Raw genomic sequence first — 25,201 nt, forward strand, 5'->3', positions numbered from 1 at the left:
GGGATGTAGCAGTGCGTGGGACCAAGAACTCTCTGCGCCGGGTGCCGGTCCAGCCCATCGGAGGCCTCGCGGCCTGCTGCCCCCCCCGCGCCCCCCCCCCGGCCCCCGGCGGGCCCTCCGCCTTCGGAGAGGCTGGTGGCCTCTGCCCGCGGTGGCTCTGCTCAGGGACACCATTCCCCATGGCACAGCGGTTGTCGAGGCCCCCAGGATGCTGCCTTCACGGGAGGGCCAGAGGCTAGCCGGTTTGCCCCAGCAACCACCGAGGGGCCCGAGTGTGAACTGTCGTGTGAGGATTTTATTTTATTTTATTTTTAAAGATTTTATGTCTTTATCTGACAGAGAGAGACCCAGCGAAAGAGGGAACACAAGCAGGGGGAGTGGGAGAGGGAGAAGCAGGCTTCCCATTGAGCAGGGAGCCTGATGAGGGGCTCGATCCCAGGACCCCGGGATCATGGCCTGAGCTGAAGGCAGACGCTTAACGACTGAGCGTGGGAGGATTTTAATGTGTCCTTCTTGTGGCCAGAAGTTTCTGACCTATATATATATGGGTGGTTTTCTCCAAACAAGAAAGCACTTTCAGTTCCAAGGTAATGAGAATCAGGTGGTTGTCTTTTTTTTTTTTAAGACTTTATTTATTTATTTGACAGAGGCACAGCAAAAGAGAGAACACAAGCAGGGGGAGAGGGAGAAGCAGGCTTCTCGTGGAGCAGGGAGCCTGATTTGGGGTTCGATCTCAGGACCCCTGAGATCATGACCTGAGCCAAAGGCAGACCCTTAACGACTGAGCCACGCAGGCGCCCCAAGGTGGTTGTCTTTGCTTGGGTGTCTCAGAAAGCGGAGCCTGAGACAGACACGTAGGTGCAGATAATCCGGGAGACGATCCCAGGGGGGAGTGAAGAATGGCAATGTGGAAGGAGGAACCGGGGGAGAAGGAGCATCAACCAAAGAGTGCGTTCTCAAGCTGGTCCCCGCGGCACGGTGACTTCAGCTCCGTCTCGCTTGCTGCACTTTCCCAGGAGCCTCAGGCCGAGCATCGTCTCAGAACTGCTGGTCCTGATTACAAAAGGGGTGGGGGGCGTTTGTCCCTTGACTCCCATGCCCCTTGGATCAAGGGTGTTCCTCTAATGTTTACATTTCTGAGCTGCACACACGTGAGTGCCCAGCGGGTTCCTGGAGGCATCTCTCCTGCTGGCATCAGACAAGCCCAGGGCAGGAAAGAGAAAGCGCCTGCAGTCGCCGTCTGCATAGAACCCTGTGTGGAACCCATCTGAGCCACAGCAGCTGGAGCCTGAGTGAGGCTAAGGGGACCTGCGCTGGCACCAGGCATACGTGCCACCAGGGTATTAGGACAGTGGGACTTAAACCAACATCTGATAGGCTCCCCACAGCTTCTGCCAATGGCTGGCATAACCTGGCACGTGTTCCTGCAGTTCCCATTCATCCCGGCCAACCAGTACGCCATCTTAGCTCTGACTTGAACTTCCACTCAGCCTTCCGTTATTGAGGGAGCATCTTCTTGTGACTGGCAGGACTCCAGGAGCTGGGGCATGTAGCAGGGACTAAGACCACCACAGAGACAGACAAAATAAAATTCAAAGTAAAGAAATAAAAGTATCAGAAGGGGTAAGTGCAGGAAATCGAAATGGGGTGGTGTGATGAATGGTGACAGCTTATCTTGTTGCCTTGAAAGGTTAGGCAGGTGGGCGGTTTGGCTTCTGGTTCCTGTCTCCAATAGCTCTGGGACTCGGTCACATTTTCTTTAAAATCCATTTCAATTGCTTAGTGAGGCACAATGGCCTAATTTTAAGGTCTAATGTTTTAAAAACAATTTCCTGATTCATAAGATTCTATGACACATACCAATATCAATGGTGTCTTCTTTGGCGAAATGGGAGAGTCATTCCCTATTCACTGCTCTCCCCTATCACACACACACACACACACACACACACGCACGTATCACACGTCCACTCGACTTCCCGCTGTTTCTCTAATCCACTGTTCCTTTCAGTCTTCCCTAATCCTGTAGCATGTGTGCTCCAGGCCTGCACCACCATTTATTCGTCCAGACTCTGTCAGCAGCCTCCTGATGACCGTCCACATTTTGCTTTGCTCGCCAGCCTCATTTCCTGGTGTCTAGAAAAATTGTCCTCTTTGTAATTTTCACCCACAGATTCTGGTTATGCCCTCTAGAGACTCAGTGAATGAATGTTGGCTTTCTACCACACAACTGTCCTTCCAAGGATTGGATAGGATAACACTCCTTCTTTGTCTTCACTCTAGTCTGCCACTCCCCCATTCCACACCTTTCTTATTGCTTCTTGGCTTCCAGACCCTTCTTCATCCTAATAACCCATAGTTTGATCTATTGTTTGTAAGATGTGTCCAAAACTGAACACAGTATTTCAAGTGTCATCTGAACAAAGCACGGTGGTTCTCTCTCTTCCTTTGAATTAAAACACGGTTTATTTTTTTATTTTATTTTTTTAGATTTTACTTATTTATTTATTTATTTATTTGAGAGAGACAGTGGGAGAGGGACAAGCAGACTCCATGCTGAGCACAGAACCCAACATGGGGCTCAATCTCACAACTCTGAGATCATGACCTGAGCCGAAATCAAGAGTCGGATGCTTAACCGACTGAGCCACCCAGGCAGCCCCAAAACTCTTTAAAAATAGATTTTTTAAGAGTACAGTTCTGAGTTTTGACAAATAATACACCCGTGTAGCCACCAGTCTGATCAAGATATAGAACATTTCGGGCGCCTGGGTGGCTCAGTTGTTAAGCGTCTGCCTTCGGCTCAGGTCATGATCCCAGGGTTCTGGGATCAAGCCCCACATCGGGCTCCCTGCTCCGCGGGAAGCCTGCTTCTTCCTCTCCCACTCCCCCTGCTTGTGTTCCCTCTCTCGCTGTGTCTCTCTCTGTCAAATAAATAAATAAAATCTTTAAAAAAAAAAGATATAGAACATTTCTATCACTCCGGAAAGTTTCCTCATACCCTTTCTCAGCCCAAACCTGCCACCAGTAGTTATTCTGATTTTTATTACCATAAATTTATGTTGCCTAAATCAGAATTTCATACACATAGCATCACACAGAATGTACTCTTTTGTGATTGGCTCCTTTCAGTCAAAATAATATTTTTGAGACTCATTCATGTTGCATGTGTCAGCAGCCTGTTCTTTTCCAATCCTGAGTAGTATTCCATTGAATAGATGTACCACCATTTAGCTATTCTTCTACTGATGGACATTTGGGTTGTTTTCAGTTTGTAGCTATAATGTATAAAGCTTCTAGAAACAAGTAGTTTTATAGACCTCTGCTTTTCTTTATCTTGGGTAAATACCCAAGGGTGGAATTTCTGGATCATAATGTAAGTATCTAAATTTATAAGAAATTGACAAATAATTTTCCAAAATGTCTGTGCCAGCAATTTATGAGTTCCAATTCTTTGCTCCACATTCTTGCCAACATTTAGTATTGGCAATTTTATTTTATTTTTTTTTTCATTTTAGCCAGTCTCATGGGTGTGAAGTCATTATGGTTTTAGTTTGAATTCATTTAATGAACTCAATCATCTTTCATGTACTTATGCCTTTTTCATATCTTCCTCTACAAAATGCCTGGTCAAATCTTTTGCCCATTTTAATTGAGTTGTTTATCTTTTTATTACTTAATTATAGTAATTATTTATTTTTAAAGATTTTAAAAAATTTTTATATTTAAGTAATCTTTACACTCAATGTAGGGCTTGACCTCATGACCCCGAGATCAAGAGTCACACACTCCACCAACTGAGCCAGCCAGGCACCCAAGGAATTCTTTAAATTATCTGGATACAAGTCCTTTATCAGATATATATTTTGTGAATATTTCTCTCAGGGTGTGGCTTATCTTTTCATTTTCTTAATGGTATCTTTTGATGAGTAGAAATGATTAATTTTTCTTAAGTCCACCATAACTCCTTTTATAACTTAGTGCTTTTTTTGCCCTAAGAAATCTTTTCCTAACACATAGTTGCAATGATATTATTTTAGGTTTCCTTCTAGAAACTTTATATTTCCAGCTTTTATGTTCATAGGTGTCTATGATCCATGTTGAACTAATTTTTGCATATAGTGTGAGGTAAGGGTTAAGGTTTGCTTTTTCCCATACATTTATCCAGTTTTCTAGCACCATTTGTCTTAACGAATTTCTTTCCCCCATTGAATTACCTTGCTTGTTGATAATTTCCTATTCCCTGCTAGATGGGAAGCTTCTCCAAATCCTTGTCTCTCTCTCTCCCTCACCATTTAAAAATAAGTTTTGTACACTTTGATTTATTTCACAAGGCCTTTAGCCTTTAGTGAATGAACACTCTGTGTCAGGTATGAGACTAAGAGGTGGAAACAGAGAACTTTTGTCCTGGGGGGAATTTCCTTCTGTTGGTGGGAGCTAACAGAGAAGCAAATGATTTCTATTTTATATGGTTAGGGAGAAATTGCAAAGAGGATTGTGGAAATATAGAAGAATGCACGTGCAGGGAGGTAGCATATCATAGTGATTAGAGACCATCAGTTTTGGATTTAGCAGATCTAGTTTAAAATCCAGACTCCGGGGTGCCTGGGTGGCTCAGATCGTTAAGCATCTGCCTTCAGCTCAGATCATGATCTCTGGGTCCTGGGATCAATCCCCACATTGAACTCCCTGCTCCGTGGGGAGTCTGCTTCTCCCTCTCCCTCTGCCTCTCCCCCAGCTCATGCTTCCTTGCTCACTCTCTCTTGCTCTCGCTCTCTCTCAAGTGAATAAATAAAATCTTAAAAATAAATAAATAAATAAAATAAAATCCAGGCTCCAATGTATCTTAGCTGCTAAGGTAGACCCAATGTATCTTAGCTGCGAAGGTAGACCATGAGCAGGCCACTCAACCTTTTTGAGGTTCTGTTTCCTCAGGGTTGTTGAAATAGTACATGACACGAAGTATAGAGTGCTTATTCCATTTGTCTGGTATTCAGTTAAGTGCTCATTAATTGGTTGCGATTTTTACCCCATGGACTCAGGGAAGGCATCCTGGAGGAAGTGATTACTCAGTTGAGCCTTGATGAATGTTGAAAGCTGTCCAGATGAAGAAATGCAGAAAAAGCATTTCAGGCTGAAGGTCTGGGAAGAACAAAGGTACAGAGGCATAAATCAGCATGGTATAAATGGGAATATTGTCAAAGCTTAAAGGGTGAAGAAGTGACTGGCTAAATATATGAGAAGCCTGGTCATGGAGAGCCTTATAGGACAGTAATTTTTCAATCAGTGCAAGTTGTGAGCAACTAAACAGGAAAATCACCCAGAGAGCTGTGGCGGGATGCATGATGGAGCCTCCGACAGGTTGATGGGCATAACACTCGCCCTTGCAAAGTCCTGGGCTCACAGAGTACAAGAGACAGGCCTCTGAGAATTTCCAGATGAAGCCTGATATCCACACCCTCATTCTGAAAACAGCATGGCCGCCTTAAGAGCAGAGCCTGAGTCTGCACTCCAGGGTCATGGTTGTACTTGTGGGCTCTCCCCAGTACCCTTCACAAACAGAGAGCCTCCCCTTCTCATCTATCCTCTCATGGACAGGGATTCTACCAGGAATGGATCCGTCTCCCCAAACTGTGCTGTCTTCCAGCTACTTGTTTGATTTAAGCTACCATTATTAAGCATTTGCTACGTATTAAGCCTATTGCTAAATGCTTGTCATACATGTCCTCCATTACTTTAAGCTTCCCAGCAACTCCCCAAATAGAGTTTATTGTTTCAATTCACAGATGAAGAAAATGAAGCTTAAAAACATAAAACAACTTGCTGACCGTCACAGAAATCCTGAAGGTCGGGTCTGAAATTGGAGCCACCACCTCAGCACACATGCATTCCTTCCTCCTGCTTCCCGAGCGGCCACTGCGGAGGGGTCTCCCTGCTCCCTGCCCCAACCGCTTGATGGGACATCCGCCCCATCAGTAACCTCTGTGCTTTTCAGGTGCAGGCTGGGCTGCCCTGCCCGGCACCTGCCTTTTTAGCTGAGTCACTTCAGGGGGTCCTGGGCCTTGGCAGCGTTGTGGCTACTCCTTGTCCTTGCTGACACGGTAGCAGCGCTATCTTAACCTACTGTCAACCCGAAAAGATGCCTTATTAGCTCCAGTTAGCAAATTCAGTAACTTAAGTTCAGGGAGGACAAGAACATATAACACCAAATCACAGCGTCAAGACTCAAAGCCAGACCTCCTGTCTCCAAAACCAGCAACATCCCACCGGCTCTGTGGTCCTTCTGGATGTCAGTCCCGGGTCCAGGTGGCATTTCGTCATGGTAATCTACGAGAAAGGTTGTACACACCCCTTCAAATGACCAGCTTACAGTTCTTTTGAATAATGGGCAATATAAGGTCAAGCTGTAAAAAGAGAAAACAATGTAAAAAGGCCCCCATTGCTAACAACGTAACTCATAACCCGTCCCTTTTTCGCTATCTTCTTATCAGGAAGATAGAACAGTGGAGGGGTGAGTGGCCAAGGTGTGGACTCAGCATTATCCAAAACAAAGATAAATATAAGGAAGACATGGAGCTCTGATTCATATTCTTAGAGGCAAGAATTGTGCTGCCAAGTCACCAGCCATTTTTTCTACTTGATCAGGATGAATGCCCATTTCCAAGATGGGATCATCTTGGGAAAGAAAAGGAGCCTCGTGAAGCAGTGCAGAACCACAAGTGTCTGGTTTGCTGGGAGTGAACCGGATAGAATCTGACTTTTGCTGCTGTACCCAATTTGCTGAATTTACAAAGGAAAAATCAAAATCAAGCCTTTCTTCTGGGTCTAGCCATACTTCTGTGTCTGTCCGCATTCCCCAGGCCTCTGGAGGGAGAGTTCCAGGCCATTGTTCTGCCATTTTGACAGCTTTTCAGCTGTGACCCACGTCCTGGAAAGAGCTGTGTGCAGTGGCTTGGGTTTAGAACTTTGCATGTTTTTGGCGCAGCGAGGTATTTACAAGCTGATAGTGCAGCCAGAGTCCTGTGCTTCCAGGGATGATGGGTACAACCCAGAGACCGTGAAGGGCTGCTCCTGCCTTTGGCTGGGATCACGTAGGTTCTTACGAGTTTACCCATAAGTCACAAGCATGAGACTATAAAATGGCCAAATTGGGACCTTTAGCAGATGCGTACATTCTATAAAACCCTCTCCACCACCATTTCAGAAGGTAGTTTTGTAGAAGGCATTCACAGACATTTTGCAAAAGTCCTTAGAAGTGACACGGTAGACTCTACATATCCTGGGTACCTCCCACATTACACGTATTTGTGTAACAGAGAAAAATAGAGGGGGATGGAAATAACTCAAGAACAGAAATACAGTTGATGAAATAAAAAGCCTTTAACCTTTATTCATTTCGTGATCAGTGCCAGGATCTCTTGCTTGCTAAAGACAGAAGAAGAAAAAAAAAGATAAACACAGTCCCTTCTCTCAAGGGGGTTCACATTTGATGGGAGAAATAAACATATGTGCAAATAGTTATGATTATGCAAGAGGTGCTTTGGGAGCACGGAGGAAGAATGGATAAGTTGGGACGCTAGGGGTGGGCATCACAAAGGAGCCTGCATTTGAACTGGGTCTAGAGAAAGGCATATAAGAGTTTGTCAGATAGAAGGGTTAAGGTGCGGTTCCAGGCAGAGGATTCCACGTACAGAGGCAAGGACTGAGAAGAGAAATGGTAGGTCTGGGAAAATGGCAAGTCATTTGATGTACTCTAGGACCTCAGTTTTGAGCAATTACTGTGAGAAAAAGTAAAAACTCTGCAAATTACATATATACACTCTGATGCTAAAATGATCAGTCTGAAGTGGATCTAGATGGAACAGCATGGATCATGGAAATAGGGGCCCAGGTAGACTAGGAACAACAAAAACAGTAACAAAAAGGACTATCTGAACTCAAATAGTATGAAACCGGGTCCCAGTGTCTTCTGGTTTCCCCTAAATCCTGGTGGGAAATAAATGGATATGAGTGTTAGAGTCATATTATATACCATCTGTAAATAAGAAGACTGTTAGGCTGCATATATAATTCCAAAATGCAGGTTCAGCTATTCTCAGCAAATCCTTTTGTTATAATTGCCTAAAGTAAACATGCCCTTCCGGGACTGATAAGAAGAGATGCAAGAAATGAGTGGAACCTACTCATACTCGTCCAGTGGACAGAATACAGAGGTTCTTGTAAAATGGTGTCTGCAAAAACTCCAGCACACAGTAAGCACTCAATAAATGGTAACTCGATGCTGACAAGAGGTCATAGAAAAATAAGTGAAAATTCACAAGGCAGCCTGGGACATCTTTGAGCTTGCTGTCTATTTGGGGTTTCAAGCAGGCAAAAGTCAATTAAGGAACATTGAAAATTGAGGTCTGCATGCACGCACATCATAATCCAAATCTATACTTTCAGTGTGGCACCAAAACCCCAAACTGAGAAATTAAATTAAGAAGTGGTATAGGAACACTGAAAACCCTAGGGCTTCAGTAGATGCAAATGCAAATGTCATATTGCTCTGTAGAGACAATTCCCACCCCCCGCCCCCCCACCCCCCCGCCCCCCCGCCCCATTCAGAGAAACTCTCAGGAGGGAAGAAAAAAAAAGGAACCTTTTCTAGGGGTGAGCTCATAATCAAAGATTGCAAACCACATGAAGAGACAAGCTACCATAAAGGAGAGTTAGGAGGCATAAGAGCTGGAAATAATAGTATGCTCTAAAAATGATTGGAGGACAATTTGAGGACAAGCAATTTGAGGACAAACAAACAAACACTTGTATAACTTCTACCCACATACTAAATTTAATCGAAAACAGTTACAAACAATAATTCTTAATGGTCTTTTTTATGTCTCAATCTTGATTTGTGGATTGACTCGGATATCAAAGTCAAAATGTAATTTGATACCAATCTGGTCGAAACCTACCCAATCTGGTCAAAACCAGTCTTTAAAAGGTTATCTTGGAAAAGGCAGAGAGATGGAAAATGCCAAAGCAGTCCAGTTAAAGCAGGCATCTCATTTTGCTCAGGCAATTATACCTACGCTGAAATGGTCATAAATAATTTTATCTATTCATATTTCAGCTACTGCTTCCATTTGGCTTAAGTGTAAACTTCTTAGTCATTTATTTTGTTAATAAGAGATGTCAAAGCCTCAACAAAAACTCCAAAAACCAATTTTTTTTTTGTATCTTACTTACTGTTTTGTTAGAACTACATTCCGAAAACGCTTTACATGGTTTGTTTTTACCTCTAGGATTTTTTAACTCTATGACTGCCAAATTTTAGTGGGTTGAAGGACTAGAAAATGGCACTGAAAAAAAACCCCAAGTTCCTGCATGTCCTTCCAGAACTCTCTTGGGGGTAGTAGTTGCTGAATGTAAGGGTTTTATGCATGAACAAAATTTCAGGGACCAAAATGAATGAAATATTGAGGCAGTGACATAGAATTGCCACCTTATTATTTGCCAGATAAAGACATTCAAAGTAAGTATCTACTACTGCCATAATCTCATTTTTTAAAAAAAGATTTTACTTATTTATTTGAGAAAGAGAGAGAGAGAATGAGCTGGGGAAGGGGCAGAAGGAGAAGGAGAAGCAGCCTCCCCACAAGCAGGGAGCCCAATGCAGGGCTCCATCCCAGACCCCGAGATCATGACCTGAGCTGAAGGCAGACGCTTAACCGACTGAGCCACCCAGGTATCCCCATAATCTCATCTTTAAAAGAATGTTTTGACACCAAAATGGGGAAGAATATAATCTCAGAAAAAAAGAGGATATTCCTCAAATTTGTATGTAAGTAGCTTTATTAAAAATACAGTATAGCATCTTTGTTTTCCCCATTTTGCCATGAACTAGTAAAATATTGGTCATGGCTTCAGATTGTGAGATAATAGAAAATATATATATTGATCTCTGCCCCCATTTACTGGCACAGAGCTCCTAAACCCTTGTAATCTCAGCAATAAAAACACTAGGAGCCTCTCTTATTCTATTTGGCCTCTGCCCTTGGTTCCTGGCACAAAGCTCCTGAAACCCTTGTAATTTCCTGGGTGACAGGAGTGTTTTGTGCTCTGAGGTGACTCTGGCTGGCCTCCTGAATGGGGGCTGGTCACCAGAAGGACCAAGCCATGATCAGAAGCTTGGAATGTTCAGCTCCACACCATCCCCCATTGTCTTGAGAGGGAAAAGGGGCTGAAGATGGCAATAATGATTGATCTTGCCTCTGCGGTGAAGTCTCCCTAAAAATTCAACTAATCTAGGGTTTGGAAAGCTTCCCGGTTGGTGAACCACATACTAGGAGAGGGACACACCCCAACTCCATAGGAACAGAAGCCCCCAGACTGCGCTCTGTGTATCTCACCATCTTGCTGTTCATCTGTATCTTTCATCATATCCTTTTTTTTATTATGTTATGTTAGTCACCATACAATACATCATTAGTTTTTGATGTAGTGTTCCATGATTCGTTGTTTTCATATAACACCCAGTGCTCCATGCAGAACGTGCCCTCCTTAATACCCAACACCAGGCTAACCCGTCCCCCCACCCCCTCCCCTCTAAAACCCTGTTTGTTTCTCGGAGTCCACAGTCTCTCATGGTTCATCTCCCCCTCCAATTCCCCCTACCCTTCATTTTTCCCTTCCTTCTCCTAATGTCCTTTAATCAACTGGTAAACATAAGTGTTTCTCTGAGTTCTATGAGCTATGCCAGCAAATTAACTGAAGCCGATGAGGGGCTCAGGGACTGAGCCCTTAGGCTGCAGGATCCAACACTATCTCCAGGTACATAGGGTCAGAATTGAGTTAAATTGGTGTCTGGGGGAGTTGTTTGGTGTGGAAAAGACACCACCCATTTGGTGACCAGACATGTCAGAAGTGAAGTGTTCTTGTGTCAGGAGTAAAGGAGAAAGACTCACAGGAGGTAGACTGGACTGTAGGATCCTCCAGGACATAGACTGAGTGCTCCCCAGCTTTGGGGTTGCAAGGCATGTGTCGTCATACCTCTGACTTCAGAGCAGGGGTTGCAGAGCTCTAGAATCCCTATCAACTTAGATATATCTTCAACAGTAACAATGGGCAGACTCTACACCCCTTGACCTACCATTATAACTAGACTGGCTATAAAATCATTGGAGTTTAGAGGGTCCTTTATGGTTTCCAAAGCACTTATGTAAGCATTCTCTCCTTCACTCTAAGGAAGAAAGGAAGAACCCTAGTGTAAGAAGGTTTATTTATCTCTATCTTACAGCTGAAGAAACCGAATGTCAGAGCTGTCATTCATTTACTCATTCATTTGCTCAGAGAGTCAACAAATATTTATGTGTCTCCAGGCTCTATAGCACTCTTCTAACCCCCAATGACATGAAGATAAATACAAAGTCACCCACTTATTTAAGATTCCGTGGGTAGTTGGCGACAGCTCTCCTGGATCCCAGGTATTCTGATTACAAGCACGGTGCCCTCTCTAGCAAGCCATGATACCCGTGTATCTCCCTCTTCATTGTGTTTAGTTCTCTCTGCCACCGGCGACCCTCCTGCTTCCCCACAGACTCCCTGAGCTCCCTGACCTTGGCCAGATTGAGACACGTGGCATTCTGGACAGGCTCTCATATTCACACCAACATCTAGACATTTATTCAACATTTATTTAGCGTGTCTGAGCTCTGGAATGGGGCTGGATGGGTATGAAGAACCATCAGAGGCCGTACCCAGTCAGCAGAATAAAGGCCCTGCAGCTAACAGGAAGTTTAAAGACCAGAAATTGTTACTTGAACATAAACATGCTTACTAGGCCCTTAATCTCCGCCCCCCCCACTGCAAGTAGCTTATCAAAATATTTCTTCCAAACGCATGTAGTTCTTTCCCTGAGAGGAGATCCAATAAATTCAATTTTCTCCAGTTCCTTATATTCCAGTAATGCCTTCACTCAACACGTGGTTCGCCCACCCCTTCATCTTGCTCTGCACTCACTTCTGGTTTGAAACAGCCTCTGCTCAGCATTTTGCCAAGACATAGTCTCATTAGGCTCCACTCAGTTCAAGGCCTGTTCTTTCCAAGGAGACCACTTTGATGCACCCAGAACATTTCATTTTCCCAACTTGATTTCTGCACATTTCACCATTTGTGCCCATATAATCCAGGATTATACCTAGGCCTGCACCCACGAGTATGCGATTGGTCTGATGGGTCTCCTGGTCACATGGGAGCTACTTTTTTGAATATCACCTTTACATATATTGCTCATGGTCCTTTGCATTTGTAAAATCTTGGTAAGTACTCTTCCTTCATATATCTGCCACATTAAGACATAATAGAGTTCAAAGGCCATTTCTGAAAAGATATAGATCTAATAAAGGACATTTTCAACTTTTCATGTTCGTGGGCTCTGCTCCTGGGCTCCCAGGGAAGCTGTACTTTAACATTTACCAAGGTCAAAATGACTTGGCAAAACCTAAAAGCACAGGCTCTGTTTCTGCCCTGAGCACACACTGTACATCTGCTTCATTCTGAACACAAAAGCTAAGAAAAAGTAAGAAACCTCCCTGGTTCCCATAAGATTAAAGTCATATAACCTCATATATACTAGAAACTTAAGGTAGGTCTACAACTTACTGAAATGTTCTTTGTCTAACAATTTGTAGCTTTTATGTAAAAACTGTATATAACCCTACACCAGATGTCCCGTTAGAGGAGCACTCTCCTCTTTGTGAGGATTGTATATCCCAGGCAGCTGTCTTAACTTGAGTTCTAATAAAACTCTTTTTCTTACCCTCAGAGATTCTGAAGGTTTGTTCACTTTGCTTCAACAGATACATAGAGATGCATATCTGTAATATGTCCAATGCAGTATCAAGTGATGGATAATTATACATTTGCTCATGATGCTTTTGGAGTTAAGAGGAAAAGAGGAATAGTAGCTTCAACTCTTCACTTACAACTAGCCCCACACTCTCTCTAATGAGATGTTTAAACTTTTAGCTTTTTTCTGAAAATAGAAAGTAATTGGTGCCCATATCTGAATACATTAGTGGGAAGGTATTTTGTCTGCCTTGAAAGGTGCCTGTTCAACAGAGAATATTTGAGAAATCTGTTGTTAACTTCATGCAAGATGGCCCTTCCATACATAAACGTGCTCAGTTGCAAATATCCGGCTGGTGAAAGCCTGTCTAAGAAGGACATGATCCCCCTTTCAGTGGCAATGCAAGCTTCCCTGTGAAGGGATCATACAGTGCTTCCACAACTCATTGCACTGTGGCCTCCACACCTTTTATCAGAGACACGGAGAGAAAGTACTCAGTGGCGATCCACCGCAAGCCTGGAAGAGCCGCCAAAATTCCTGCCGGATGCCAGACAGATCAACTTGGTCATCAAGTACATGTGACTTGAGGTGATGTGAGCTGTCCTGTAAGTTCCTAGACTTCGCTCTCACATTGAATAGATACATTCTCAAGATAGTTCCAGCTCTTGTGAAATTTGCAGGCTTCATCATCAAAAATGTTTTGCACAAATTAGGCAGCCAACAAATATAGGTTGGATAAAATTGAAGAATGGACCGAATGGAATTGGATTCTTTGCAACCCGGTTGCTACAAACCTCAAATTTAAATGATAATGGAATTTAATGCTGAGAATTATACTTTCTAATCCTAACCCTGGCCTTGGGGAAAGAGATTTTATGGCATACATTTGGGTCCTGTGGGTCATCGGTAACCTATGCTTCTCTTTGTCTTGCCACTTTCCTTAATTCAAGATCGAATTAGAGCCTATCAGTATGAGAATTCCAGGAAGGAGGTTAATTTGGAGAAAAGTATTCTCCAAAACAGCCATTCTGAGAAGAGTATCAACTGTTTCTTGCACAAAAGCCAAATCTGATTACTTGTCAGTCCCTCCATCCCTCTAATTCCCTTTCTCTTTTCCTACTTGAATAATAGCAGAAATTAAGATATCAAAATCCCTTCTCCCCTGGCCCCCACTCAAATAACAGGAATCCTAAATCAGCACCGAAGCCCACAAGTAGAAGTGGATGCTTCGGGCAGAAAGAGCCTCTGGAAGAGGCAGGGGATCCTGAGCAGAACACTGTCTCCTAGGGAATCCTCATGGGCCAACTGAAACCATGCCCAGAGACAGCAGTGTTCTACATCTGCAGACAGCACCTTGGAATATTCATTTTTGTGGCTTAGCTGAACAGGAAGGAGACACCAAACATGGGAGAGGGTGGCAGAAGAGTGGATGAAAGAGCGTTAGAACTGAACTTGACCTTCCTCCTTGCTCCAAAGAATGAGAAGGCCCTAATGCTGCAGAGATTTGTTTGCACTAAGAAGCTCTTATTTCAAAATGCAATTACCTGTGGGATGATTAAGCCTACAGTACTGGAGATTGCATTAAACTCAATTAAGTCCTCTGCAATCAGAGTCATTATTTTGGGGCAAGGAAGAAGGAAAAAAAAGATGTATATTCCAGGTAAGAAGGGATGAAAAAGAAAATGATCTAGGGAGTGTTTCCCAAGTCTGCTGCATAAGAATCATAAGAGCTTGTTGAAAACACAGATTCTCTTCTCCTTCTCCCTACCTTATACCCATTCTGAATCAAGAAAGTCTGGGGTGGGGACCAGGAATCAATATTTTTAAAAGCTTCCTGGGTCATCTGATGACCGTTGCCAGCCCATGGATGAGCTCTGGGGAAACACAGGACTTGGGGGCTGGTTTGTTGCCCTGACCAAGCTTCATTGTGATGTTCAGGTTGACAGACAGTGAACTTAGTGTTGCACTGGGCTGATTGAGACTGATCTGCTTACAAAGTTTGTAGGAAACTTATGTATGCCAGCTCACTGGTTACAAGGAGGGGCAGTCCTTCTCAGAGGTCAAAATGCCCACCTTTGCCATGTAGAACATCTTCACAACCCCTGAACACTTTTAATCAGATGGTTGCCTGCTATTGATCTGTGAAATCAGACCAAAGGGATGCTCCCAGTGGCATTTTCATTCAGGCCACAGGAAGTGTGGGAAATAATTCTTAAATGCCCCAGACCAAATCTCCTTAACCTTGACCAGAGCTGAAGAAACACCACCAAATTCTTGCTCTCATACTTTTTCTCGAACCTACGCAATCACTCTTTCGGGTTCTTTTCTTTTTTTTTTTTGTATGTTTATTCTCTTTTTAAATAGGATACTATTTTACTAAATTTCCATTTTCTTCCTTGAAATTACATTCCATTCATGCATCTCTGGCCACCTATGTCGCACTCCATGTGTCCACATCACCAATATCTTGGTGACTGCTTAGATGTGTAACTTATTTTCTATCCCTATGCACTGACCTGATTGTCAACCTCATGAACTTACATTCCAGCAGGAAGATATTTGTAATAAATATATCTGAAGAACCAAAAAAAATAAGATCGTGTGAGTGCTTTGAAGAAGCTGAACTACAGCAAGAGGTAGACATGATTTGCTCTGGGAGTTGGCTAAGGAAGTCTTCTCTGCAGATGTGACATTTATATTGAGAGCTAGAACCTCATAATTGCACTTTCAAACAATGTTCATTTCCAAGGTCATGTAGAGCCTTATATCTCCATCATAGATACTAGCATTGTTAAACGAATAGAGTCTGTAGATGGTTTTGTAAAATTTGTTATGAGAAGCTAATGGGGAAAATACTCATCTAGATAGTTCGAAAACTCTTCCATCATTAAACACGAGGAACACTGGATAAAATGGAACAAATATTTATAAATATGCTATTTTTAAATGAAATCCATTTTTAAACGAATAAGTGAGCGCACAATAAAGTCAGAGAAATCACCGGTCACTAAAAGTAGTGAAGGAAATGAAAGTCAGTGAGGTCAACACGAGACCTGAAGTTTCAGCTGCTGCCGGGAAGGGTTTTGGATCCTAATCCCTGTGTAGGAACAGGAGATACAGCCTTAAGCCCTAGAGACAGGAAGTTGGAACTGAAACCACAACAGGAAGCCAGGATGAAGCAGTGTAGAATTTAAAAATAATTTTTTAAAAAAATCTATTAGCTTTGGGTATTTTTTTTTAAAAAAAAGATAATATCCCTGAGGATTTATAGCCACATAACTATCTGATGTTCAAAATCATGCCATGGGCAAGATCTAGGAAACTCTAAGTTCAGATAAGAACATAAAAAGTAGTGTTTAGTTAGTGATGCTCCTGGAGTAACTTACAAAAGCAAATGCAAAACCTCTCTTGAAGAACATCCCCTTAGCAAGTTCTCTGTAGGGATTTCCAGAGATTAAATTCCAATGAAGGCAAGTTCATAATCTAAAACTGTAAAACATATGAGGAAACAATGCTATGAAAAAGAGTCACCAAAGTAGTATGTACAATACAGAATTAGAACCTTAAATACTATAATTCTTGAATAGAAATAATTTTTAGAAACAATTTAAAGGATTAAATATATAAAAGAGGGCACCTGGGTGGCTCAGTCGCTTAAGCATCTGCCTTCGGCTCAGGTCATGATCTTGGAGTCCTGGGATCGAGTCCCGCATCGGGCTCCCTGCTCAGCAGGGAGACTGCTTCTCCCTCTGCCTCTGCCACTCCCCCTGCTTGTGCTCTCCCTCTCTCTCTGTCAAGTAAATAAATAAAATCTTTGAAATAAATATATATACATATATATAAATAAATAAAATAAGGTCTTTAAAAAATATTATTTATTTATTATTTATTTATCTCTCTCACTGAGAGAGAGCACGAGTCAGAAGAAGGGGGAGAAGCAGACTCCCCGTTGAGCAGGGAGCCTGATTAGGGGCTCATTCTCAGGACCCTGGGATCATGACCTGAAATGAAGGCAGATGCTTAACTGACTGAGCCACCCAGGGGCCCTAATAAAAGAAGCTAAGGAAAAAGTACAAGAGTCTCTGAAAAAAAGATCCCACAGACCTGAAAACTGAACAAAATAGAACTTTTAGAAATGAAAAATATGGCAATAAAAGCTGAAGTCATTGTAGGTGAAAATATTTGCATATCATATATCAAATAAAGGACTTGTATCTGGAACATATAAAGAACTCTCTAAATAAAAAATTGATACACAACAATTTGGGTGTATCTTAAAGGCATTATACTGAGTGAAAAAAAAAAGCCAATTTCAAAGGGTTACAAGCTGCAAAAAATTCTCAAAATGACAAAATTATAGAGAAGAAGAATAGATCAGTGATTGTCCAGAGTTAAGAGAAAGTTCAAGGAGGGTGTGACTATAAAGAGGCAGCAGAGGGAGCCTGGGTGGCTCAGTCGGTGAAGTGTCTGCCTTCAGCTCAGGTCATGATTTCAGGGTCCCAGGACCGAGCCTTGCATGGGGCTCCCTATTCAGCGGGGAGTCTGCTTCTCCCTCTACCTCCCCCCACTGCTCGTGATGTCTCTCTCAGGCTCTCCCTCTTTCTCTCCATCAAATAAATAAATAAAATCTTTAAAAAAAGAGGCAGCATGAGGGTGTTCCAATGTGGTGATGGGACAGTTCTGCATATTAATTGTGGTGGTGGTTATATGAATCTATATTTGTGATAAAAGTCATAAAGACATTAAAATATGAGTACATGCAAAGACTTATGAAATCTGCAGTATAGTTGATAATATTGTGCCAATCAATTTCTTGGCTTCAATAATGCATTATAATTATTAATAGGTCACCATTGGGGGAAGCCAAACATGAACTCTCTGTGCTATTTTTGAAACTTATTATGATTCTATATTTAAAAATAAAAGTTAGGGGGCGCCTGGGTGGCTCAGTTGGTTAAGCGTCTGCCTTCAGCTCAGGTCATGATCCCAGGGGTCCTGGGACTGAGCCCCATGTTGGGCTCTCTGCTCAGTGGGAAGCCTGCTTCTCCCTCCTCCCTCTGCCTGCCACTCCCCTTGCTTGTGCTCTCTCTCTCTCTGTCAAATAAATAAATAAAATCTTAAAAAAAATAAAAAATATAAAGTTATTTCAAAATTGTAAAACGATGGAATACATATTTTTTGCATACATATATTTTAAAAAACTGAATGGGCATGTTCAAAATAGGTAAGTCACAGACAAAAAGAGAATTAATGAATGAGGAGACTGATCGGAGGAAATCATCCAAAATCAGGCGGTTCAGGAAGACAAAGGGATGGCAAATATAAAAACATTAAAAGACATGAAGGACAAAATAAGATGTCTAACATAAATCTAATAGGAGTGGCAGAAAGAAAACACTGAGAAAATGGAGGAAAGAGAATATTTGAATAGATAATGGCTGAGAATGTTACAAAATTGATGAAAGATACAAATCTGCAGATTCAAGAAACACAACCATTTGCAAATAGTATAAGTAACATTAAACCCACGCTCAGATGGATTTTAATGAACCTACAGAATACCAAAGATTTTTCTTAAAATAACAGGCATGATTTAATCTGTGGCTAATCACAATTTTCTTTTCATTGAAAAACTAATTGCTTGATTTTTTTTTTACTTACATCTGAAATCTGCTATCCAAATACACTGATACTTAAGAATGTCTACAGTTTATTGCTTTAGGGAAAAAGTTTTAAAATACCCTGTACTGTGTAAACTTTAGTGCAATCTCAGTAATACGAGCTGAGTAAATATGAGAGGAACATGATTGTGGCTGGCCAAGAACTCAGTAAACTATAAGTCTGCCTTAGGTTTGCTCAACTTGCTTCTGCTCTGTAAACAGTGAATAAATCAAACCCACCCTTCTTCCCAGCCCAGTCACGGTAATGGTTACTGCTTGGCCTAATGACAGCTCAGTGCAAACACCCTTCAGTTAATTTGTTGAGTGTTCAGAGGGTACAGGTTTAGTCCCACATATCCCTTTTACCTGAGATACCAGTCTCTGGCTTTGCACCCAGAAAACTGAACCAAGATAGAGAAGAAGAATGCCATTCTTTTTTCTTCTGCTTTATCTCTTATAGCTAGTAGGCATAGGGTTCTTCTCTGTGAATCAGGCAATTTCAGTCACTGTTTCAGCCCTGGGGTTGATTTACAAAGTAGACCAATGGCCTGAGAATGGACATTCTGTTTCTGACTCTTCTGGAAATCTCTGAGTCTTGTTTTTATCCATCTCTCAAATGGTGCAAAAAATAAAACACTACCGTACAGCTTCTCTTAGAAGAAATACAGTGTTACGGCTCTAAGGTCCATGGACGTATGTCTCACCATTCTCTTCTACTGCGACTTAAGCTGGAGGGGGGATGAAAACCATTTAATCATGCATTTATCTCTCTATAAACATTTTAGTAATTTGTCAAGCTAGAAAATAAAAAGGTGATTCTTGAGGACTAATTGGGACAAGGTGGAAGGATCTTCCATCTCTTCCTGTTTGAATTCTTGGTGGATGAGTGAGGGGTGAGGGGACATTTTCTTTGGAGTTGTTCAATACCAGGCATGCATACATGGGGCAGGTTCCTAAAGAAAAGGAGTCATGAAACAAACCCACTTATAATTTCCTCATTTGGGGGGCTTCTATGTCTCTCCCCCATTGAACACTCTCTCTGTTCTTCACACTGTCCATAGCTCTGTTGGGCTCTGACAAATGTATTTCTATAAACAACAGTTAGAAAGGGGTAGATTATGAGCTTCCCAGTTCTAGGAGTAGAATAACTAGAATGAGCTATGTAGGGAGGAAGGTGGTATTATCTCTTTCCATATCGAGATCCTTAGGCACATGGTTGGGAAAGGCTCCCAGCCTATCCTCTTGGATCTGGAATGGAGGTTCTGCTCTGTTCCCTGAAGACTTGCACAATTAGGTCATGCAGATGTCATACAAAGATGATTCAGTCTCTGACCAGAGGTCATCTTGATACCTTCTTGGGCAAATGTTTAATATGGAAAGCTTTCAGCAAAAACTCACAGTAGAGAAAGATGCAAGATTTTTGCTTAATTTTTACACTTCTTGGCCTCAACTCTGGTTTTTCATCTCTTACCCATTTGCCTACTCTCCTTGTCTCTCTTCTCTCATCCCTCTTGAGCTCTTTGTTCTCTCACCCTTTACTTGAAGTGCTGAAATCCTTTCAAAAATTGCTGTTAAATAAAAAGAATGAGGAAATGGAAAATTGCTTCCATACTCAGGCTAGGAAATGACGGGAAATTCTGACCCTATCAAATAAATATACGTGTGTGTTACCATCACTATGCATTATTCCAGTAAACCACAGCTGGCTAACATCACACCTACTTTTGAGAAGTAAACACTGTGACCGTAAATGTTCCAAGACGACATGAAAGTATTTGCATCCCTTCAATTTCCCATTCAAATGATATGCATGGAGTTGGTATTTCAGTTGTTCCAAATAATAAATTATTTCACCAGGTTACATCCTTCACTTACACAAACCTCCGGGCTTTCTTTGCTTCCCTACTCCCCGCAGCTGTTACTTAGGTTTTTGCTACATAATTACTGTTTATTCAAAATCTCTCACTTGTTAGAGGAGTTACCACAGAGCTCTCACATTCAGCTTTCAAAATGTGATCACTCTTAGGTTTTGTTCTTTGTGCCAAATGTTGGAGGCAGCTTTTAGTCCTAACCAAAACATTTGCACAATGCTAATTACATTTATGTGGACCATCAAAATAAAGTCTGTAGAAGAATCAGTAAAAAATAGGCATCAGACGTCAAAATTACAATTTCAAATCTTTCAGAACAAAGGATCTTACAATCGGACAAAGCACAAATACAGGCACCTTCTTACTTACGAACAGTAATAGAAAAACCAGCTGAGAAGTACTGAGTGCTCCCCACGGGCCAGACCTGTTCTGAGTGCCTTCCACACTTAATCTTTAAGCAACCATATGAGATAGGTAGTATTATCAGCCCATTTTATAGGCAAAACAAAACAAAACAAAAAACAAAACAAGGCACAGAGAGGAAATCACTTGCCCAAGGCCCCTCAGCTAGTAAGTAATAGGGTCTGCATTTCAGTGCAGGCATTCTGACTCCAGAGCCCACGCTTGAACCACTACTCCATATTCTAATTATGAAGTGCCCCTGGTCCCCCTTCCAACTCATCAACCCCTCATGCCCTCCCCACCACACCCTCCCCCATCACAGTCAGTGGGAGAAGCCCCGTAGGGCATCCAGCTCCCTCACAGCTGCCTTGCCTATTAAAGTTTATTTAAGAGATCTGGTCTCTGTCTTCTAGAAGTTTATAATCCAAATCAAACAGTATAAAGAGGCATATAATTTATAATCCAAGAAAACAACAGAAAGAGATGTATAAAAAGAACATATGAGCACGGGGGGGGCATAAAAAAAGTAGAGTTTGTACCACATTTGATCAGGGAAGCAGTGAGATTGGAAATGCATAACTGATAAACAGCCTCTGAAGGCAATTCCGAAGCCAGATTCCAACAGGGACTCCGCCAAGTCATGGTGCAGCAGCGAAACGGCAGCCCACACTTGGAATATTTGTGTAGAAGTATCTCTTTCTTTTACACCTACACCTTGAATAGCAAATGGCTTTCACCTCTCTCCAGTTGATTTAACTGGCTCTCCCTCTCTCCTCTTCTTTTCATCTCCCCTTCTTCCTTTATGTCTGTGTTCATTCCTTTATTCCAGGTCGTCATTTAACAGCTCCCTACAGAGGGTTGGTCTTCGAAGACCCTGTTCCAGGCACTCCGACAGCTGCCAAAAGCTAAAGGCAAAGTCCTCCTTCTCTTGGAGCTAACGGGCCACAGGATCAGCTTTTAAGAATACAAATATGATCCTGCCTACAACACTTAAAACCGTCCAATGGCTTTTCATTGCTCTTAGAATAAAGAACAAACTAGACCAGACAACTCCCTAAAGCCCTGAGCGGACAGCCCTGTCTCCTCCCCAGTCACAGACCACACGCTGCTCCTCTGTTCACGTCTCTCCCACCGTTTGTCTGCTCCTTGAATGTGCCAAACCAAGTGCTCAGTTGTAAGACCTGATAGTATCCTCTTTTGCCATTCAGAGCCCATATCCTGCTTCATAGGTGCACTCCTGTGATGATCGATTAGTGTTGACCTCCCCCACTGGACTGTAAATTACAGGAGTGTAGGAAGGAGGTTAGAGGTCCCCAAAGAGATAAGACAAATGTCAGCTGAAATCAGATGGTGAAATTGCTGAGGTGCCAGACATTACTTTGTATGCTTTGGGGAGTGATGAATGGTTTTTGAGCAAAGAGGCAAAGTGATCAGAGGTGCGCTTTAGGAAAAGAGGTAAGCCTCATAGTAGGAAGTGAGATGGGATGGAGAGAGGTAGAGCAGGGGTCCATTTAGGAGGCTGAAGTCTTGAGTAAGAGGTATGAGATTGCACAAAGGTGATGGGAAAGAAAAAGACAGGACAGATTCAGGAGACTCGGCCAAGTCAACATTTGATCACTGTTTGGATGTGAGAACTGAGGGACAAGGAGAGTCCCCAAAGATTCCAACTTTTTTGATCAGGGTGTCCGAAAATGTAAGTGATGTCATAAAGAGAAATAGAAAAGTAAGACGGGGAGTCCCCTCTGAGAAGATGACAGAATCAGTTCTGGAATTGTTCAGCTGGAGGCCAGCTGGGTGCTGGACCCATGGACTGGATGGAGCCAAAAGAAATGTCACGGCCAGTGAAGAAGAAAAGGTCATGGCCAACAGGTGCTGGGTGCACTGAGATGGTCCTCAGGAACAGGAGGAGGAGAAGGGGGCAGAGAGAAAGGAGCTGGAAGGTAGGAAGAACCGCCAGAGAGAGCACATAGAATGAGGGAAGCCAGGGAAGGAGGGGTTCAGTAACTGGGAGAGGATGACACTGGAGAAAAGTCAGCAGAGACCTCGGCCAGTTACGGAAAGTCTGAGAGAGCAGTTTCAGTGAGTAGCATTTTGAGGGTAAAATCCACATTTCAGGCATGTTTCAAGACTACAGAAGTCATCAGGGATTCTGCTGCTGGCCTTGATTTAATTAAATAGGGCAAACACCAATATTTACTTGACCACTGGCCATGAACCAGGTGCTTTATACTATTTAGATGATTTTTCACTACAGTCTTGTAAAGAAGATATCTTCACTCATTTTAGTATTTTAGTATCCATTATCACATAATTTACAGTTTAAAATGGAGCTCAGAAAAGTACTGTTAACTTCCCTAAGGACACACAGCAACTAAAGCCACTAGATTGTAAGTTCCACAAGGGCAGGAACCACAAGTTTTACTCACCATCATTGATGCCTAAATAGCAACGCTTGGCATATAGGATGGGATGACTTTTCAGATGAATGAATGAATGAATGAATGAACGGACTAGTGACATTTAGCATCAAAATTACATCTAATTCCAAAGCCCATAAGCCTTCCAGCTACATATTGCTGCCTCTCACACAGGATTCATCCAACAGAAGGAATTATCCTATTGTCAACTTCTTAAAAAATCTCTTGAGAAACAAAAGTGAGGAAGTTGACTTTGCGAGAGGTATTATTTCTGAATAAAAGTATGTGATTATAACTTGACTTTGCAAATTACCCAGCTGAGAAGTGAATCAAATAATCAAGTCAAATAAAGCTAAATTTGTCCTGTGTTTGTCAAAGCTTGCAAGCAAGTAAATATGTATGAAATTTAAGAAGCATATTTTGGAAAGGAAGTGCCCCTCAACCCTCCCAAGAGTCAATCATGGGCCAAATTGTTTCAAATTATGGAGGACAACTTTTCATATATATTTTTAAAAATTTTTTAGATCTATTTATTTATGTATTTTGAGGGAGAGTCTGAGTGTGCTCGCCCTCCCTTGGTGGGGAAGGGCAGAGGGAGAGGGAGAAGGAGGAAGCAGACTCCCCTCTGAGTGGGGAGCCTGATGTGGGGCTAAAGATCATGACCTGAACTGAAATCAAGGGTCTGATGCTTAACTGATTGAGCCACCCAGGTGCCCCTAACTTTTCATATATCTTTTAGAGAAAACTATTTTCCTAAAGTGACATTCATTCATATGTATTTCAGAAGACAAATTCATGGGAAATAGTGATCATATATTTAAAACTAGTTATTGGAAGTTGAAAGGAAAGTGATTCAAATTTAACTTCTATAGGATATAATTTTTGAGTTTTTTTATGAAAACATCTGGAAGAGGCATTTCCAAAGAAGGAAGACTTGAACAACAACAATCTGTTTCTGTTATGGGAGGCTGCCATCATACTGATTTTTAGCTTCTTCCACTAGGAAACCCAGCTGGGAGCTGGGAGGCTGGGTGGTTCATTAAAAAGTATTATAGATGGAAGTGAATATCAGGTCTGCCTCTAATTAAATGCAGGTCTGGATAATCAACTACACCTCTAACTATCAGTTTTCCCATCTGTAAAATGGGATTAGAAGTGCCTGGTCTATGTAATTTACAGAATTCTTTTAAAGATCAAAACACAACAGTATGCATTTTATGACAATAACATGTACAGATTGAGCAAACCACTGTGAACATATTTTTTTAAATTTTGTTTCAAAGGGATTGCTTTTTTCTCTCATTGTCTTGTCATGTACAAACTAGTTTTTATAGCTATCAACATTAGGATTAACTCAACCTTACCAGCATCACTGGTATGATGTATATTTAATTAAAGCACACTTTCCCTACCATATACTCAAAATGATGATTAAAGCCATTATTTTAAATGTTTGTGACTCTTTCCTAAAGCCAAAGTTTCTGTTGAAATACGTATTGACAAACCCTTAAGTACAAGGTGGTGTGGTTGTGTACACATGCCACCTTCTTGGGGATTCAAAAACAGGTTTTTGGTTTTGAATAGCAATTAGTAACATAGTGCTGCTGTTTAAGCTATTAACAATTAAAGTTAATAACATTTTGTACAATTTCCATATAGTCTATTCATTAAGTAATCTTTTTACAGTTACATCAGGCCTGAACCCGCCCATTCAGAAAGCTTCAAATTATAGAAACAATATTGTTCTATACGAGTGACCGATTATGCTTTCTTTGGTCTACATTCTTTATTCTGTGGTGAAGTTGAGGCTTATAAGTCAAAACAAAGGAACTAATTTAATATCCACCAGTTTATACAGAACTCACAGTATCTATGACTTTTTTAAACTAAGATCTGTTAAAAAGAAATCTGTTTCAACAGATGACTGTGTACAATACCATGTGGTGAAAATGATTTCAGACTTATTAAACGACGAACTTGTTAAATCCTCTCAGTGTCTATTTATCAGCACAATATACA

General features: G+C 41.9%; 1 long non-coding RNA gene across 1 annotated transcript in view; it reads right to left on the bottom strand.

The window, feature by feature from the left end:
- Positions 1-633: 633 nt before the first annotated feature.
- LOC148164618 (uncharacterized) overlaps positions 634-25,201 on the bottom strand; it is a 50,202-nt gene continuing 25,634 nt past the window's right edge. The window contains exons 3-5 of the long non-coding RNA XR_015768121.1: positions 6,238-6,327; positions 5,030-5,142; positions 634-1,559 (exon numbers count right to left, since the gene is read on the bottom strand). This is a non-coding gene — a long non-coding RNA (uncharacterized LOC148164618). The remainder of the gene's footprint in view (positions 1,560-5,029; positions 5,143-6,237; positions 6,328-25,201) is intronic.

The sequence above is a fragment of the Eumetopias jubatus genome, unplaced genomic scaffold (assembly GCF_037043125.1).
Source record: "Eumetopias jubatus isolate StellerSeaLion01/CBP00866 unplaced genomic scaffold, mEumJub1_p1.0 scaffold_4, whole genome shotgun sequence".
NCBI classification, from domain to species: Eukaryota; Metazoa; Chordata; class Mammalia; order Carnivora; family Otariidae; genus Eumetopias; species Eumetopias jubatus.